The 21,394-nt window shown below is 40.7% G+C and overlaps 1 protein-coding gene across 6 annotated transcripts in view; it reads right to left on the bottom strand.

The window, feature by feature from the left end:
- dcaf6 (ddb1 and cul4 associated factor 6) overlaps positions 1-21,394 on the bottom strand; it is a 176,542-nt gene that overhangs the window by 91,025 nt on the left and 64,123 nt on the right. The window lies entirely within an intron of this gene.

Here is a 21,394-nt window from a genome sequence, read left to right as displayed (position 1 = left end):
AAAATGCAGAAAGTATGAAGTTAATAACTCATCTCCTTCTACCTTAGGGCATGAACTTATCAATCACCCCTGCCGTGGACCACTTCTGGAGGTTAAAGGTACCGACCTCTACAAAGAAGGGATCCACATGCTCCATGACCACTGGACTAAGTGTGTAAATGTAGGAAAAATAAATGTGCTAGGTTTTCTGAAATTGACTCCTTCTAACTTAGGCCAAGAACTTATCAATCACCCCTCCTACTGCCTTTATGACGAATCTTTAGTATTTAACCACACACTACATTTTAATGAACAATAGTTAGTTTCCGTGTTACTGAGTTCATGAAAGAAAGAAAATGAGGTTTTCTTTTGTTCTATATCTATGCTTACATTAAAAACTGGGCCATTCATTCAGGTAATGGAAGGTATTGTTTAATTTCTAAGAAAATGAAGAAAATTACATTTTAGGGAAAGGTTTGAGAGATTAGAACCAAAGCATCTGAAAACTCAGTCACCACTACCTTTAATTTGTCTTCCTCTGTAACCTCTCAACGTATAATCAGTTCTACCATGTATTTTTGTTAAACTTTCATTTGTCATCAAGAATCAAGTCAAATTACTCTCAACTTTTGAAATATAGTAAGCAATTTAGCAATACAGAGTGACTGAAAGGGTTCTCCTTTACCTGATTTTTCTAATAATGAAAACCATTTTCACAAATTAAATATTAGGGTAAAATATCCTAGTCGACTGCTATTTGCATATGCTCATTATGGATGTCGTCAGTTGAATACCAGACAGAGTTATGTGATGACTAGTTAGGAGATGGGAACTAGTTATCAGAGTTTATTTATAAAAAAATTCACAGCAGCCTTTTGTGACATAATTTCCCAGTATTTAAAATTATAGGAATATTATAAATTTAAAATAAATACATTTTTAAAAATTTCATTGCCAGTATTGGAGTGAAATTATATTCTACCTATATTATATGGGGAAACATAACAGACAAGAGTGAAGATAAATCTCAAAAAATTGGTAAATATGTCGCCAACCTGCTGCAAATATACTTACCACCAGCTTCACTGTAACTGATTTTAAGATGACCAAATAAATCTCTCTACAGAACAGGGTTGTTAATTATAATACTTATAAATAAGACTTACTGACTCAAATTTTTGTCAGCAATTGAATTCAAAGTTCCACAACTTAGGAAACTCAACTGAATGCCAGAGCTACCAAATCCAATAGGTCAAGTCCAACCTTTGCAACACTGTGTATGCAGGAAGAGGAGTATTGATATTCCCTCAACTAATTTGCATTTTAAACAGAACTGCCCTGATCACCTTCACTTTTAATTGTTGATAAAATCAGAATATAATCCCCATTCACCACACTAAACTCATGATTGCTTACAGACCTCAACTCTTACAATGATCAGAAAAACTCATGTTGTTGGCAATCGTATTTCACCCTGCACTACTCCCCAATGATTTTGTTGCAATTTGTTTGCTCCTGCCCAGTCTATCTATTCCTATCTGGTGGCTTGCCGGCCTCTTTATTTTAAACTCCCTAGTTACTGATGAGTGCCCTTGTCATTCCCCATTGTCCCATAAAGAGAACTTGCACTACTTACACCCTCCTTACATCAGTGGCACAGCTGTGGAAACAGTAAGCAGTTTCAAACTCCTGGGAGTGCAAATAACATAAGAACAAAATACAAGAAATAGGAGCAGGAGTAGGCCATCCAGCCCATCGAGCCTGCCCCACTATTCAATAAGATCATGGCTGATCTGTCCGTAAACTCAGCTCTATCTACCTGCATTTTTCCCATAACCCTTAATTCCCTTACTATGTAAAAACCTATCTAATTGCTTCTTAAATATATTTAGTCAGGAAGCCTCAACTGCTTCCCTGGGCAGAGAATTCCACAGATTTACCACTCTCTGGGAAAACAGTTCCTCCTCATCTCCGTCCTAAATCTTCTCCCCTGAATCTTGAGGCAATGTCCCCTAGTTCTAGTCTCACCTACCAATGGAAACAACTTTCCTACTTCTATCTTATCTATCCCTTTGTATGTTTCTATAAGATCCCCTCTCATTCTTCTGAACTCCAGAGAGTATAGTCCCAGGCAATTCAATCTCTCCTCATAGGTTAACCGCTTCATCCCTGGAATCAACATGGTAAACCTCCTCTGCACTGCCTCCAAAGCCAGTATATCCTTCCTTAAGTATGGAGTCCTGAACTGCACACAGTACTCCAGGTGCGGCCTCACCAGTACTCTGTATAGTTGCAGCATGACCTCCCTGCTTTTGAATTCAATCCCTCTCGCAATGAAGGCCAACATTCTGTTTGCCTTCTTAATAATCTGTTGTACCTGCAAGCCAACTTTTTGCGATTCATGAACAAGCACTCCCAAGTCCCTCTGCACAACAGCATGCTGCAATCTTTCACCACTTAAATAATAATCTGCTCTTCTATTATTCCTTCCAAAGTGGATGATCTCGCATTTACCAACGTTGCATTCCATCTGCCAGACCTTGGCCCACTCACTTGACCCATCTATATCCCTCTGCAGACTCTCTACATCCTCTGTACAATTTGCTTTTCCACTCAGTTTAGTGTCATCAGCAAATTTTGCTATACTACATTCAGTCCCCTCTTCCAAATCATCAATGTAAATAGTAAACAGCTGCGGGCACAGCACCGACCCCTGTGGCACCCCACTCACCACTGACTGCCAACAAGAGAAACACCCATTTATACCAGCTCTCTGCCTTCTATCGGTTAACCAGTCCATTATCCATGCCAATACACTTCCTCCGACTCCATGCATCCGTATCTTATTTATAAGTCTCTTGTGCGGCACCTTATTGAATGCCTTCTGGGAAATCCAAGTCTACGACATCCACCTGTTCCCCTCTATCCACTGCACTCATTATGTCCTCAAAGAACTCCAGTAAGTTTGTCAAACAGGACATGCCCCTTCTGAATCCATGCTGCGTCTGTCTAACGGAACCACTCCTTTCTAAACTTTTTGCTATTTCTTCCTTAATGACAGCTTCAAGCACTTTCCTGACTACAGACGTTAAGCTAACTGGCCTATAGTTGCCTGTCTTTTGCCTACATCCTTTTTTAAAAAGTGGCGTGATATTTGCTGTCTTTCAATCTGCCGGGACCTGTCCATAGTCCAGAGAGTTTTGATAAATGATTACCAACGTGTCTACTATAACTTCCGCCAATTCCTTCAGCACCCTGGGATGTATCCCATCAGGACCAGGGGACTTATCTACCTTCAGGCCCTCTAGTTTGCTCATCACTATCTCTTTAGTGACAGTGATTTTATCGAGGTCCTCACCTCCCATTTCGTCCATAACATCCTTCTTTGGCATATTAGACGTGTCCTCCACCGTGAAGACCAACACAAAATAGTCATTCAATGCCTCAGCCATTTCCTTATCACCCAATATCAATTTCCCCTTCTCATCTTCCAAGGGACCTACGTTGACTTTAGCCACTCTCTTCCGCTTTATATATTTATAAAAATTTTAGCTATATGTTTTTATATTTTGTGCTAATTTACTTTCATACTCTCTTTCCTTTCCTTATTTCTTGCTGAGTTGTTCTCTGTTGCTTTTTAAAGTTTTCCCAATCCTCCAGTCTCCCATTACTCTTTGCGACTTCGTACACATGTGCTTTTAATTTGATACTATCTTTTATTTCCTTAGTTATCCAAGGCTGGCTCTCCCCACACTTACTGTCCTTACTTTTGACTGGAATATACTTTTGTTCAGCACTGTGAAAAATCCCTTTGAAAGTATTCCACTGTTCCTCAACTGTCCTACCAAATAGCCTGTGCTCCCAATTCACATTAGCCAACTCCTCCCTCATCCTGTTGTAGTCTCCCTTGTTCAAGCATAGTACACTAGTTTTAGATCTAACTATTTCATCCTCCATCTGAATGCGAAATTCAATCATACTGTGATCACTCTTTCCAACAGGATCCCTGACTACAAGATCGTTAATCTTACCTGTCTCATTGCACAGGACTAGATCTAAGATAGCATTTTCCCTTGTAGCTTCACTAACATGCTGCTCAAGAAAGCCATCAGGGATGAATTCTATGAAGTCCTCCTCAAGACTTCCTGACCAACCTGATCCACCCAATCTATATGGAAATTAAAATCCTCCCATGACAACTGCCGTTCTGTTCTTACAAGCCTCAGTTATTTCTTGGTTAATCGCCTCTGCCACTGCAATATTTTTATTAGGTGGTCTATAGACAACACCTTCCAGTGATTTTTTTCCCTTTACTATTCTTAATCTCTACCCAGATGGACTCAACATTCTGCTCCGTAGATCTTATATCATCTCTCACAATCGTCCTGATCTCATCTCTAATCAAGAGCGCCACCCCACCTCCTCTGCCTTCCTGCCTATCTTTCCGTATTACCTGATACCCTTGGATATTTAATTCCCAGTCATCTCCACCTTGCAACCAGGTTTCTGTAATGGCCACTAAATCATATGCCTTGGTACTGACCTGTGTCACAAGTTCACTAACCTTGTTTCTAACACTACAGGCATTTAGGTAAAATGCACTTATACTCATTGTCCTTTTAGAATCTAGTGACCTATGCAATTTTTGCTTTTTACTTTTATGCACTCTACTCTTCACTAACTCTAGTCTCTGCATCACTTCCCTCTTTTCTGTGTGGGTTCCCATCCCCCTGCCATATTAGCTTAAAGCCTCCCCAACAGCACTAGTAAACAATCTCCCTCGGATATTGATCCTGGCACATCTTGCACAACCTCTCATGGTCCCTAAATAAATCCTACACAATCATGAAAGCTCACTACTGCCTCTACTTTCTGAGGAGGCTGAAGACAGCTGGACTATGCACATCAATCAATACTCACAACCTTCTACAGATGCGCAGTAGAGAGCATCCTAACATGCTGCATCACTGTTTGATATAGAAACTGCACTGCGACGAACAGGAAGGCTCTACAATGGGTAGTCAAAACTGCCCAATGTATCACTGGCACTAGCCTACCCACCATCAAGGACATAAACAGAAAGATGGCAGAAAATGGCCAGCAATATCATGAAAAATCCCACCCACCCTGCTCATGGACTGTGTGCCTCAGACACATCAGGAACGAGGCTAGAAACACCCACATCAGAATCAGGTTTATTATCACCAGTAGTTCAATGCAATACATAATCTAGCAGAGAGAAAAAGATAATAAATAAACAAGTAAATCAATTACATATATTGAACAGATTTTTAAAAATGTGCAAAAACAGAAATAATGTATATTAAAAAAAAGGAAGCTAGTGTCCAAAGATTCCATGTCCATTTAGGAATCGGATGGCAGAGGGGAAGAAGCTGAACCACATGACTCAGAAACATTTACTTTCCCAAAGCAATAAGGCTGATCAACAGCTCCACCACTAACACACCCCACCACACCCAGCAGCACTATTACTTCCCGTCAGAGTCACCTTATGTACAGAGACTCCTGTGCCTAGTGCCACTTTATGGACATACAGTCTATGTATATAAGCTACCTATTTATTTACTTACAGACATAGTATAGAACAGATCCTTCCCTCAAGCCGCACCACCCTGCTACTCGCCTATTAAACCCCAGCCTAATCACAGGACAATTTACAATGACCAATTAACCTACTAACTGGCACATCTTTGGAATGTGGGAGGAAGCCCATGTGCTCATGGGAAGGACATGCAAACTTCTTAGAGATGAAACTGAACTTCCATCTCCGACAACCCAAATGTAATAGTATCATGCTACCCACTATGCTACCATGGCACCCTTACTTATATTTGAGCATATAATGAGCACAGTGGCCATAAACTTGGATTTCCAGAAAGTGTTTGATAAGGAGTAACAATTATTTTGTTCTCTTTTACACTTGTGTACTGAAAATGATATTTAAACTATCCTGAATCCTGAATCTTGAAGTAATTGGGCACAATCAATTTATGGATTAATTACTTGGCAATCAATTGGCAAAGATGCATGAGTAATTAAGATCTTAAAAACAAATTACAATCTTGCTTAGTGACATTCCATTCTGTAGTCTGATTAAATAGCTCAATAGAAGGAAATAATTTATATTAACAGTAACGGGAAATAACATGGGATTAAATTATGTGTGAAATTCAAGTAGTATGTCAGAAATAGATTTTTATACAGTACTGTGCAAATGTCTTAGGCTCTCTCTCTCTCTCTCTCTATATATATATATACATATACATACACACACACACACATATATATACCCAAGACTTGTGCACAGTACTATATCATATTAGCAACAAAAAAATCACAAAGATTATATATTTTAATAAAAATAAATGGAGCTTTAGTTTAAAATTGTTTATTAGTTTCTTTTAAACCCATATAATGATTCCATGACTTTTACAAAAACTGCTGGATGAAATACATTAAGCCACTGAAACCATTAACAATGACTTCAAAAGGCAGCTTTAAATAATTGAAACATTTGTAATGCATACTCCTGCTACTCCGATGATTTCAATTTTGCTAATTTGTCACAACATTCTATATTAAATTGCTTTTAAACAACCATTAAATATATTAATGGATTTGTGAATTTTACTTTAGATTGAAGTATGTTTTGGAGGCTAAAATTATTTGATGAATATGATGAGATAGCAACATCAGACAGTTCAGCACAAGAAAATGCTCTTCAGTCCACTATACATGATAATTTACCAAAATTCTCTGAATTCTGAACAGGTCTCAGCAGAGAGAAAGAAAGTGAAGGTCACAAACTGTTTAGAAGGTGGGTAACTATATGCAGTTCGCATCTACAGTCAGGAAAATGCTGAAGCCATCATTAAGGAAGAAATAGTGAGACATCTGCATAGTAGTAGTTCCATCAGGCAGACACAGCACATATTCATGAAGGGCATGTCCTGTTTGACAAACTTACTGGAGTCCTTTGAGGATATAATGAGCACAGTGGATAGAGGGAAACAAGTTGATGCTGTATACTTGGATTTTCAGAAGGCATTTGATAAGGTGCCACATAAAAGACATCAATATAGTAAGGGTGTGTGGAGTTGTGGTTTTTTTCCTCTTAGTATGGATGTGGTGGCATCTGTTAGTCTCACAAGACCATGGATCTGCGCCTGGAAAGTCTTGCTTCAGTCTGCCTGTTCACGGTTTGGCGGCGCTGGAGTGTCCTCTCCAGGGCGCAGGCCTGGGCAAGGTTGTATGGAAGACCGGCAGTTGCCCATGCAGCAAGTCTCCCCTCTCCACGACACCAATGTTGTCCAAGGGAAAGGCAAGGGCTGATCCAGCTTGGTACCAGCGTCGTCGCAGGAGTTGCCAGAACGAGGTTGAGGGCAACGTCGGACTGCCTTAGGGACTCCAGTTCCGGATTTGTCCTCAGGGTTTACTCCCAAAGACTTTCCCATGATTGGGTATGGCTGCAAGGCAGCGGAGGTTTGAAATCAGAGTATGGATAGAGCATTAATTAACCAAAAGAAAGCAGAGATTTGAGATAAATGGGTGTTTCTTTGATTGGCAGTCAGTGGTGAGTGGAGTGCCACAGGGGTTGGTACTGGAACTGATACTGTTCACAATATACATTACAGATTTGGAAGATTGTAGCATATCTAGTTTGATGATGATACTAAACTAAGTGGAAATGCAAATGATGGAGAGGATGTGAAGAATCTGCAGCGTGGTATAGATAGTTTAAGTGAATGGGCAAGGGTCTGGCAGATAGAGTACAATGTTGATAAATATGAGGTCATCCACTTTGAAAGAAAAAAAATGGAAAATCAGATTTTTATTTAAATGGCGAAAGATTGCAGTGTGCTGTTAGAAAGAAGAGATTTAAAGATTAGCTTTATTTATCATATGTATCAAAACAGCAAAACATACAGTGCAATGCCTTTGCATCAACAACCAACACAGTCCGTGGATGTGCTAAGGGCAGCCCACAAGTGTTGCCATACTTCTGGTGCCAACGTAGCACGGCCACAGCTTTATTAACTCTAACCCGTACATCTTTGGGATGCTTGAGGGATTCAATTTAAGAGAAGGAATGTTATACTGCAACTGTACAGGGTACTAGTGAGGCCACACCTGGAATACTGTCTGCCTTTTCGATCTCCTTACTTGAGAAGAGTATTGGCATTGGAAGTAGTGCAGAGAGGTTCACCTGATTGATTCCAGAAGTGAGGGGTTAGTCTATGAGGAGATATTGAGTTGCCTGGGCTATATTCGCTGGAATTCAGAAGAATGAGAGGGGCTCTTATAGAAACATATAACATTATGAAAGGGATAGGTAAAATAGAGGCAGGAAAGTTGCTTCCACCGGCAAGTACAACAAGAACTAGGGGGCATAGATAGTTTCAAGATTCAGTGGGAATAGATTTATAATGGAGATGAGGAGAAACTGCTTTTCCCAGTGAGTAGGGAACCTGTGGAATTCTCTGCACAGGGAAGAAGTAGAGGCACAGATAGATTTTTGCATAGCATGGGAATTAAGGGTTATGGAGAAAAGGCGGGTAAGCAGAATTGAGTACACAGCCAAATCAGCCATAATCTTACTGAATGGTGATGCAGGCTAATAAGCCAGATGGCCTACTCCTGCTCCTATTTCCCATGTTCTTATCTCTACACCAACCATGAGGCTAAATTATGTTTCCCATGTTTCTTGCTTGTTCATGTGTCTGACTAAATGCCTCTTAAATGTTGTAATCTTATCTGCTTCTACTGTCTTCCATGTCAGCACATTCTAGGTGTGTTTAAAAAAACTACCTTGCAAATTCTTAAACTTAACTTAAAGCCATACCTTCTGCTATATGATATTTCCATCCTGCGATAAAAACCATCCATCTTAACTATCCTCTCATAATTTCATACACTTCTATCCAGGTTACACCCCAGGCTCTTAACACTCTAGAGAAAAGAATCCAGGGTCGTTTAACTCCTCCTTATAACTAGCATAGTTCCAGCAACATCTTGGTGGACTTCTTCTGCACCCTCTTCAAAACTTCCACATCTTTCTTGTAATGTGTAACCACAACTGCATGCAATGCTCCAAGTGTGACCTAACCAAAGTTTTATACAATATTATCCCAGCTCTTACAGTTAATCCCCCAACAGACAAAAGCGAGCATGTCATATGCCTTCTTTAGCCCACTGTCCACTTGTTTTGCCACTATAAGGGAATTACGGATTTGCACCCCAACATCCCTCAGTTCATCAACGTTCCTCAGGCTCCTGCCATTTACTGTAGACTTTCCTCTTACATTTTATCTTCCAAAGTAAAACATCTTACACTTGTCTTGATTTATCTCTAACTGCTATTTTTGCCAAATTACAGCTGATCTATATCCTGCTGCATCCTTTGACAACCTTCCTCCCTATCCACAACACCACAGGTTACCAGGGGTACTGATCAGACCACCTCCATTTTCTTCCACTTCATTAACAAATTACAGAGAGACCCTAGCACTTTTCCTTGCGTAATGTCACTGATTAAAGGCCCTCAGTCAGTAAAACATCCCTCTACTATTACCATCTGTCTTCTATGACCAAGCTATCTTTCAATCCTATTTACCACCCCACTGTGGAACCCAGGTGACTTGTTTGGGATACATGGCAGTGATCTGTAATTAACATTAAGGATACCAAAGACAAGCCTCGGTTGTTGGAGGCCAACTAATTCAGCCCCAGGATTTCACTGCAGGACTTGCTTTCAGTTGTGTTCTGGTGTAACCACTTTCATTTGCATAATGGATGGCATGTGGTCATAAGTGGGGATGCTCTTTTGTGATTGTATAATGTTTAGTTTAATTCACAATCCTTTGGAAAATGAAGCAGACTATGTTTTCTTGGATGCATGGACTTAGAAGTGCCAGCCAATCACCATCTTGAACAAGTGTGTCTAAACATTTACATTTGAAATTCATAGTATTTCCATTGGTAAACTTACATTATCAAAATGCTGGAATCAACATTGACTAGAAAATTAACAAGTTGCACCCCATTATTAGAAAAGCTTCCTCCAGCTGGTGACTCATCTCCTGCCAAAAACAAAAATCAGCTGCAAGATGCAAGTGTCTTGCAATACTTTCCACATGCCTGGATAAATAGAATTTCAATAACACTCAAAAATATACATATAATCCAGAGCAAAGCTGCCCACTTGATTGAGTAGTCATCAAACATCCTAAATATTCATGCTCTCCAGCAGTGCACCGAGTTACATTCTATGCCAGCAACAAAATGCTTTGAGATTCCTTGGTTAGGCTAATGCAGGCATATGAGAACACCACCACCACGAAATCACATCCTGACAGAAATGTATGCTGCTCCTTCATCAACAATGTCTAACTTTTACCCTTTTAATACAAAGACACAGTCTTTGTATACAATATGTTTGCCTGAAGGACTGAAGCAATTCAAAGTAGCAGCTGCCTCTACCATTGCCCTTTTGCCATTACTCTTCAAGGGAGATAAATGCTAGCGTTGCAGTGAAGCTACACAGTATACAAATGATAAAGAGAATTGCAGCTGCAGATACTGAGAAATAGGACTGTGCAATGCCTACATTTCAGGTGGTATTCATATAATACTGGGTTTCAATAGAGTGGATCCAACTAGCTATCATTGAATTAACAGGACCCAACACTTCCTTATGTAACTTACATTACTGCACGTTATCAATTTCCTGCATCAGGAATACATCTAATAATGCTATTATTCAGGTAACATCCAGTTCTGACTGTTATAAATTGAAGATCAAAGCTCCAAACTACAACTGCTGTGGCACAGTTGTAATGCTCTTTCTCCTTGAAGGTTGCCGTCATCATAGGATCTTTTCAAGCAGTTGCAGCACATAACTGTCATGTGTCCCCATCTTCTGCTCACACAGCACCACAAGCATTGCATTCTTTCATTTCAGTAGCACTTCAGGTGAGATCTTGGGCATTGGGACTTGCCAGCACTTTTCTTTCCCATGAACATTGCAGTCATTGACTACATTCATGTGGAGTGTCATGAAAAATCAAGAGCTCTTCAGTAACAGAAAATATTTTCACCATATCAACAGATCTCAAGAAAGATTTCCTCAAGGTGAATGTCATATTTCCAGGAAAAACCTGAACCCTTTTATCATACTGACATCTGCAATTCTATGAGGGGAAAAGACTCCTGTCTACTTTCCTTTTCCTTCACAACAGGGTACTTTCCAACCACAGCAGCTGAGCATAGATGCAATATATGACAAGGAAATATCAGAAAAGTGGTGAAAGATGCTGCCAAATAAAAACAACAACAAAATGATGGAAGAACTCTAAGTCAAGCAGAATCTAAGGGAATGAAAGGTGTAAGTAAATGTTTCAGGTTGAGATATTGCATCTAGACCTTTGTGGAAAAGCTTATTAGTCTCCTCAAGATGATTATCAGCCATGAGTCATTATGCAATATATATCTGACATATGTGGAGACTTCCACTGTTGTGTACTACATGTTGTACGAAAGTCAGTATCAAAAGAAAGTATGCACAAAAATTCTAAGCCTAAAGTTCATACAGCAAAGCTTGAAGAACTACAAGACCAAGGGGAAGCCAGCTACCTGCTCAGCATCCTCAGCTACATCTGGCACAATGATCCCCCTAGGCTGCACAAGTAGGCAGCAACTGAAGTGCTCCTGCACATAGCCTTTGTTGCCATGCAGCTGCAATTGGATGCAGCTAGAAAAAGTTTACAAAATGTGAAAGGTTTTCTTTTTTGTACTGTATTTTATTATACCCTTCAATTAATAAATAAAATGAAAAGTATGTGACTTTTCCATTTTCATTCTAAATGGTCATAGCACTCATATTACAAAAACACATTTAAAGTACTGCACAGCTTTCAAGCTGCGTAAAACTTCCTGCTGAGAGCAATGATTGGTCCATGCAGCTATAAAAAAAATTTGAGAGAATGTTGATTTCTTGCAATCGAGTTTAGAAGGGTAGCCTGTCAGCATGGACTTTAACCATGTCAGAGGGACGATTAATAGTGCTCAATGCAAGCCAAGTAACTCTTAAGACATTCCTAATGTTATCACCAAGGTAGCACACCAATAAGCAGATGGGGAGCCCAGATAATGCAAACAAAAAGAACAGACATCTCACCCACCTGCAATGAATATAACATCTGAATTTCAAATTCTTGTTCCAGTTATTGAAATGGTTTACCACAGGATCTTGCATTTCCTGATAAGATGTTTTCTTTTAAAGAACTGACACTAAAAATATACTTTCCACCTGTGTGTCCCTACACTTCAGGTATCTACAGTGATATACAAAGGAGATAAAAACTCAATCTACTTTGCAAAATTTTGCAAGAATTGTCAATCCTGGAAAAAGTTACTGTGGTAATGGAAAAAGAAAACCTCTCAGCTTCTTACTTCAATGGTCAAAAGTAGTTCATATTCAGTGAAGTAAATATAATAGAAATAAATATTAATAATGACAATCATGTTCCTTATTTTCTCTTAAATTTCAAAACTGCCAGACTGTGATAAAATCTCATCGTCCTCAGAGGAAGAATATTTTTTTTCTCTCCCCTAATCTGGTTTATACACCAATCCAGACCTAAAGAAATATAGTTGACTTTGAAATGACCTACCAAGTCATTCAATATTATTAAACTACAACAAACATCATTGGGTGTGAATTTAAAGGAGAGCCATCCACATTCACAGATACATCAAATTTGCTGGTGAACGCAGCAGGCCAGGCAGCATCTCTAGGAAGAGGTACAGTCGACGTTTCAGGCCAAGACCCTTCGTCAGGACTAACTGAGGAAGAGCTAGTAAGAGATCTGAAAGTGGGAGGGGGAGGGGGAGATCCAAAATGATAGGAGAAGACAGGAGAGGGAGGGATGGAGCCAAGAGCTGGACAGGTGATTGGCAAAAGGGATATGAGAGGATCATGGGACAGGAGGCCCAGGGAGAAGGAAAAGGGGGGGGGGGACCCAGAGGATGGGCAAGGGGTAGAGTCAGAGGGACAGAGGGAGAAAAAGGAGAGTGAGAGAAAGAATGTGTGTATATAAATAACGTATGGGGTACAGGGGGGGGGCATTAGCGGAAGTTAGAGAAGTCAATGTTCATGCCATCAGGTTGGAGGCTACCCAGACGGAATATAAGGTGTTGTTCCTCCAATTCAAATGCTACTAAATCAATTCTAAAATTAAAATCTAACAAATTACAATTACCCAAAAATGCAATTTAAAATATTTCTAATTTAGAGTCATCGAACACATAGCCCTCCCTTTCATTTGAAATCCTATTCCAATTTCTGTTAGATGTTGAAATCGAACCTGTATCCACCATTTGCACTGGCAGTTCATTCCACTCTCACCACCCTCTGAGTGAAGTACCATCCCATTATGTTCCCTTTAAACATTTCACCTTTCATAGTTAACTCATAACCTCTAGTTCTAGTCTCACTTAACCTCAATGGAAAAAGCCTGCTTGCATTTACCTTATCTATGCTTTTTATTAATTTAAATATTAATTTATGTTTAAATTAATAAAGAAATAGAATGCAAATTGGCACAGGTATAGCAGGCACATTCTTTGGTATACTATAAATCAACAAACACGTTCAGGACTTGTGCTAGAGACCTCAATAAATAAGCTTATTGAGGTTAATATTCAGCATTGAACTGCTGGAGTTTCACAACAAATTCTAAGAGGGGCTGAATGGATTTTGACAAAAGTGCAATCCTGGAATCAAATACCTCATTACTAGCCTTACAGCCTGGTCTATTAACATAAAAAAAATTCTAACTTTCATCCAATAATCCAGTTCTGCCACCACCATCTCAAACTTCCGGTAATGGCCCCCCTCTCCTTCACCATTCCCCATCCTCTTTTCCCACTCTCATCTCATCTTGTCGCCTCCCTCTGGTGCTCCTCCTCCCTTTTCTTTCTTTCATGGCCTTCTGTCCTCTCTTATCAGACTTCCCCTTCTTCAGCCCTGCATCTCTTTCACCAATCAACTTCCTAGCTTTTTACTTCACCCCTCCCCTCCCCTGCTCCCAATTTCACCTATCACCTTGTGTTTCACACTTCACCCACCTTTTGTTCTTCTGACCTGCTGAAGAATCTCGGCCCGTTAACGCCGACTGTACTCTTTTCCATAGATGCTGTCTGACCTGCTGATTTCCTCTAGCATTCTGTGTGTGTTGCTTGGATTCTCAAGTTGTTCCAAGTGACAGACAATGGACAACAGCAAGCAGTCTTGCAAGGCTACGACTTCCTTGAAAACTAAACAGCTTTAACAAAATTTACAAATGCTAGGGATGATGAGGGCACTTCCTCTGCACATGGAAGATGCTAGATAACCTAAAATATGCTTGTGATGTGACTCAAACCATGGAACATCACACCAATTGTCCATTAGCATCTGTTGCAGCAAGTACTTCAATTCCCTAATTGACATGTCAGACCATTGAATGCATTTACAATGTGATCTCAGTATGAGACATTTTCATATGATATAAAAAAAGATGACCAGATGAACCTGGTATTGACCCAAGTATTGGGTACGCAGACAAGGAAGCATAGAGTTCAGGTAACCTTACAAAATCCTGCTCAATTACAACTGTGATCATGTTACAAGTAGAAGAGCTGCCCCAATATAGGTAAATATTCATGTTTATTAATTCTTTACTTTCGTCAAAGAACCCAGTTCTTTCTTCACCATCCCTAGCTATATCTTGTCCTATTGATAGAACAGTGCTCCATAATCAAGAGGGCTGTCCTGAACATTGACATAAAGCAATGAAAGTTGTGAAAATGTGCTACCAAGTACGCTTACTCACCAACATTCGCTCATTTTCAGTTTAAAAGTAAATCATCTCAGCCCCACACATCGATATATTGTTCCTTAAGGCTGTGTCAGGCCCAACCATCTTCAGCTACTTCATCAATGCACCTTTCTCCATTCATAATGCAAGTAGGAATGTATGCTGGGTTTGAGCAGAGTTCAGTTCCTTTTGCAACTCCTCAAATAATAAAGCAGTCCATGCCCACATGCAGCAAGACCTAGAAAACATGAGGGCTTGGGATGATAGATGGCAAGTACTATTTCTGTCATACAAGCAATGACCATTGCCAAAAAGAAAGAGTTTAACTATTTTCCCTTGATACTCAACAGCATTACTGTCACTAAATCACTTAATATCCTGTCATTGCCATGAAACAAAAGGATCATCCACCTAAGTATTGTGGCTAGAAAAGCAGGTCAGAAGATGAATATCGTGCGATGAGCAGATGACACAAGCATATAAACTAGAAGCAGAATTAGAAAACTTGGCTCCTCAAACATGCTCTGTATTTGATAAGATCAAGATCAAAGGGTGCTACACTGCAGTAGCTGTGTGCATGAGGTATTACAGAAGCTTGCTAAGGGTTCTTCAACAATTGCTCAATGCTTCACTATTACAGTCCAAAACACGGAGGCTGAAAATGTATGGAATTCATTTGTATCTTCAAATTATATCCTCATATAAACCATTTCTATTCAGAAGTATAGAGCTGATCCTTCATTGTCAATGAAGGAAAGCTAAAGTTCCCTAATGACTAGTAAATACGAATTTCTTCAATAGCAGTTCAAAGGGACAGCTCTTTACCACCTAAGATGGCCAATGAAACCTAACCTGGTGAATGAGTACTATCCTGAAATAAAAAGGCATGCAGTACTGCACTATTATAGCAAACTTTGTTAATAATTCAGGAAACAAAAATTCAAATCTGGCAAGTTAACAATTTGAATTACTTAAAAACAGTAAAACAATGTTCAAAAAGTCATCAAATATTTATAACACCTTACTTATTTCATGTTTTCTTATGAAGAGGAGGCATCCATTTGGCACATTGAGTCTGCACTGGTTTTCAGAGCAATCTCATCAATCCCATTTTCTCACTTCCTTTCCTGCAACTTGTCTCTGTAATGCCCAGAAGCAACTACCTGATTCTCCTATCATCTAGCTGCACTGTCTTTGGCATATGTGGAGCAACCAGTGCATCCAGGAGAAACCCATGAGGTTTCATGGAGAATGTACAGACCCTGTAGGATAAGAATGGATGAGAATGAATCTGGATCACTACCTGCTGCAACAAAGCTCACATGGTTCAGGGATGGCTTGTTGTGATCCTCATGATCTTTAAAGTCATTGCTGTGTTGTGACTCACACGACTAGGTACAATGGAATTCAGATATTAGAATAAAATTGTTGTCCTGCTGTGATGCCTTTGAACCAAGAATTAACTTTTTAAAAAATTAACATTTACAAATTGCAGGGCTCTTTTACCTAAATAATGTTAAATAATTTTACACATGGGGAACAGTGTTACCCTGCACTGTTGGTGCAGTTAGTGAAAATTAAGTTTACACCCTGAAGCAGGCCTCAATTTGGCAATGGAATGAAATGGACCAAGACTTAATGGAAGAGATCATTAACAGTATAATCTCAACACTAAACCTGGAATTTGAAACTGAAACTCATCACCAACAAGAAACTTGCAATATGGTGTTTGCCTGGTTTATGTTCTCAAAGATATAATCTACAGATTTTCCTCAGATAAGCATAAATTTGTAGGCAACATACAAATATACTAAATACACTGAAAATACAGATTTTAATAATTTCCAAATTGGACAGCTGTTATATTGATATGTGACTGAATAGGATGTACATCATTAAAGGCACATATAAAGCATTTGTACTCACTTAACTAAAAATACATTCTATTCTGTGAGTAAGTATAGATCGCATCCCTCAACAGCACCTGACTGGTAAACTGAAAACAAATCAGATGTAACCTACACATTAGAGTCTTAAAGTGTAATTAGGTTACAGAAATCTGGGAACAATATATGACTTGGTGACAAGAAAATTCCATATTACATGAACAACGTGAATGCTGGATTAAATGCTGAAAATCACTCGAGGAAAAAAGTCCATAATAACTCAGAGATTTGTGTTTTTTTACATTTTGCTCTGTGTAAAAAGCTGGCCGTAATGATTGCACAGTTCTAACACATGATACACTGGGAGACTGACAGCAATATACTGTCAGCAGTCCTGACGAAGGGTCTCAGCCCGAAACGCCGACTGTACCTCTTCCTAGAGATGCTGCCTGGCCTGGCCTGCTGCGTTCACCAGCAACTTTGATGTGTGTTGCAGCAATATAGGAGTGTTTTTAAAATATAAAACAGACTGAGAAGTTTTCTGAAGGACCTAGATCCACTTGTGGATAGGAGGAAAATCAGAGAATAAAGTATTAACAGAATCTTTGAAAATTCAGCATGCACTTCAAGCTGAAATCAAACCATTAGATTCACAGAAAGAAGTTCCAAACGTTGAGGTAAACATTTTCCCAACTCCCTTGCTTAGAAAAACAGCCAGAAAATGTAACCTCAAGGAAATAAATGAAAAATTAGTGGATAAATTCATTTGGACTTCAACTTATCAAATACATAGAAAGCTTTAATTGGGAAGGAAGAGTGCACTCTATAACACAAGCTGTTGTGACTGAAAGAAGTCTTTATTCATCACAACAAGCAGACATCATTCTGGAGATAATCTAGGTAGAAGGTCAAAAACCCATAACCTAAAAGTACATCACTTCTTTATAACCATAAATCAAAGGTAACAGCAGGCGATTAACTACAATTTCAATAGTTACAATGATATTGTTTACTTCAATACTTTGGATTGGCAAAGCTTCCTTCGAATTGCATATTCAAAGGCGAGACACCTCTGAATGTTCAAACACCTTTGTCACAAAGTAATTCACACAAGTACTCTAAAAGAGAGCCAGACACACAAAATTAATGCTGTCAGGGCTGTCTCTGAGTACACAATAGTAAACTATTGTAAACACGAGGAATTCTGCAGATGCTGGAAATTCAAGCAACACACATCGGAGTTGCTGGTGAACGCAGCAGGCCAGGCAGCACCTCTAGGAAGAGGTACAGTCGACGTTTCAGGCCGAGACCCTTCATCAGGACTAACTGAAGGAAGAGCTGGTAAGAGATTTTAAAGTGGGAGGCGGAGGGGGAGATCCAAAATGATAGGAGACAGGAGGGGGAGGGATGGAGCCAAGAGCTGGACAGGTGATTGGCAAAGGGGATATGAGAGGATCATGGGACAGGAGGACCAGGGAGAAGGAAAAGGGGGAGGGGGGGAAAACCCAGAAGATGGGCAACGGGTATAGTCAGAGGGACAGAGAGAGAAAAAGGAGAGAGAGAGAAAGAATGTGTGTATATAAATAACGGATGGGGTACGAGGGGGAGGTGGGGCATTAGCGGAAGTTAGAGAAGTCAATGTTCATGCCATCAGGTTGGAGGCTACCCAGATGGAACATAAGGTGTTGTTCCTCCAACCTGAGTGTGGCTTCATCTTTACAGTAGAGGAGGCCATGGACAGACATATCAGAATGGGAATGGGATGTGGAATTAAAATGTGTGGCCACTGGGAGATCCTGCTTTCTCTGGCGGACAGAGTGTAGGTGTTCAGCAAAACGATCTCCCAGTCTGTGTCGGGTCTCGCCAATATATAGAAGGCCACATCGGGAGCACCGGACGCAGTATATCACCCCAGTCGACTCACAGGTGAAATGTCGCCTCACCTGGAAGGACTGTCTGGGGCCCTGAAGGGCGGTAAGGGAGGAAGTGTAAGGGCATGTGTAGCACTTGTTCCGCTTACAAGGATAAGTGCCAGGAGGGAGGGATGGGGGGGACGAATTGAGTCGCGTAGGGAGCGATCCCTGCGGAAAGCGGGGGGGGGGAGGGAAAGATGTGCTTAGTGGTGGGATCCTGTTGGAGGTGGCGGAAGTTACAGAGAATAATATGTTGGATCTGGAGGCTGGCGGGGTGGTAGGTGAGGACCAGGGGAACCTTATTCCTAGTGGGATGACGGGAGGATAGAGAGAGAGCTGATGTGCGTGAAATGGGGGAGATGCGTTTGAGAGCAGATTTGATGGTGGAGGAAGGGAAGCCCCTTTCTTTAAAAAAGGAGGACATCTCCCTCGTCCTAGAATGAAAAAACCTTCCTTCCAGGTGAGGCGACACTTCTGTGAGTCGGCTGGGATGAGATACTGCGTCCGGTGCTCCCGATGTGGCCTTCTATATATTGGCAAGATCCGACACAGACTGGGAGATCGTTTTGCTGAACACCTACGGTCTGTCCACCAGAGAAAGCAGGATCTCCCAGTGGCCACACATTTTAATTCCACATCCCATTCCCATTCTGATATGTCTATCCATGGCCTCCTCTACTGTAAAGATGAAGCCACACTCAGGTTGGAGGAACAACACTTTATATTCCGTCTGGGTAGCCTCCAACCTGATGGCATGAACATTGACTTCTCTAACTTCCGCTAATGCCCCACCTCCCCCTCGTAGCCCATTCATTATTTATATACACACATTCTTTCTCTCTCTCTCCTTTTTCTCCCTCTGTCCCTCTGACTATACCCCTTGCCCATCCTCTGGGTTCCCCCCCGCCGCCTTTCCTTCTCCCTGGGCCTCCTGTCCCATGATCCTCTCATATCCCTTTTGCCAATCACCTGTCCAGCTCTTGGCTCCATCCTTCCCCCTCCTGTCTTCTCCTATCATTTTAGATCTCCCCCTCCCCCTCTCAAATCTCTTACTAGATCTTCCTTCAGTTAGTCCTGACGAAGGGTCTCGGCCCAAAATGTCGACTGTACCTCTTCCTAGAGATGCTGCCAGGCCTGCTACATTCACCAGCAACTTTGATGTGTGTTGATAGTAATCTATTGATTGCCTATACCTGTTGACCATGTTTGAACTCAAGTCACAATGGTACAAATAACTTGGGCTACGTCCACACTACACCGGATAATTTTGAAAACGCTGGTTTCGAGTAAAAACGACAGGCGTCCACACTGAGCGTTTTTCAAAATATCTCCGTCCACATTAGGTGGATATTTGGGCAAATCTCCTCCTACTGGGCATGCACAGGACACACAGAAAACAAGTGAAGAGGAAACGATATACTTGGTGCGCGTTTGTCCAGTTACATAGTAGAAAAACTTTAAAGGAATTGCTCTTGGCTGTCGCTTCACTTCGGATCCATTCCCCGATTACTAACCTATTATGTCCCTGGACTATGACCTTTGGCTTTACCCACCAGACTTCACCAGTTCTGTGTATCAACTTCAGAATTCACCCGATTGTAGGTTTGGCCTTTAGGCCTCGACTTTTGGACTCGGGCAGACCACCCAACACAGACCCCTGTGGAACACCACTAGTCACCGGCAACCAATCAGAAAAGGCTCCCTTCATTCCCACTCTTTGTCTCCCACCAATCAGCCAATGCTCTATCCACACTAGTATCTTTCCATGGGCTCTTATCTTGTAAAACAGCCACATGTGCAGTCTCTCGTCAAAGGCCTTCTATAAATCCAAGATGCAATATCCACTGATTCTCCTTTGTCTATCCTACTTATACTTCTTCAAAGAATTCCAACAGATTTGTTCGGCAAGATTTTCTCTTAAAGAAACCATGCTGACTTTGGCCTATTTTATCAGGTGCCTCCAAGTACTCCAAAACCACATCCTTAACAATTGACCCCAATATTTTCTCAACAACTGAGATCAGACTAACTGGCCTATAATTTCCTTTCTTCTGCCTCTTTCCCTTCTTGAAGAGTGGAGTGACATTTGCAATTTTCCAGTTCTCCGGAGCCATGCCAGAATCTACTGATTCTTGAAAGATCATTACTAATGCCTCTGCAATCTCTTCAGTAACCTCTTTCAGAACCCTAGGGTGTAGACTTCTGGTCCAGTGATCTAACTACCTTCAGACAATGCTCCCTCTAAGGTGTGTGCATGCATACATCTTTTGTTATTAGTGCATAAAGGAATTTAAACTGCACACAAAAGGTTGTCACCCTCTACCTCATTGGCATGTTAAGTACATTTCATGATTGTACACAATCCTTGTCCCCCATTATTAGCTCTCCAATATAATTTTCCAGTGGTCCAATATCTACTCTCACCTCTCCTTTACTCTTTATATCACAAGATCACAAGACAAAGGAGCATTAGTAGGCCATTTGCCCCATCGGGTCTGCTCCGCAGCTCCCCCATGAGCTAAACTATTCACCCATCTAGTTCCAATTTCCGGCTTTTTCCCCATATCCCTTGATACCCTGACTAATTAGATACCTGTCAATCTCCTCCTTAAATCACCCTCAATGATCGGGCCTCCACAGCCATATGTGGCAACGAATTCCACAAATCCACGACCCTCTGGCTAAAAAAATTTCTCCTCATCTCTGTTTTAACTGGGTACCCTCTAATTCTAAGACT

Source organism: Mobula hypostoma, chromosome 6, assembly GCF_963921235.1.
Source record: "Mobula hypostoma chromosome 6, sMobHyp1.1, whole genome shotgun sequence".
Taxonomy (NCBI): domain Eukaryota; kingdom Metazoa; phylum Chordata; class Chondrichthyes; order Myliobatiformes; family Myliobatidae; genus Mobula; species Mobula hypostoma.
This window is presented reverse-complemented; position numbering and strand designations above follow the sequence as displayed.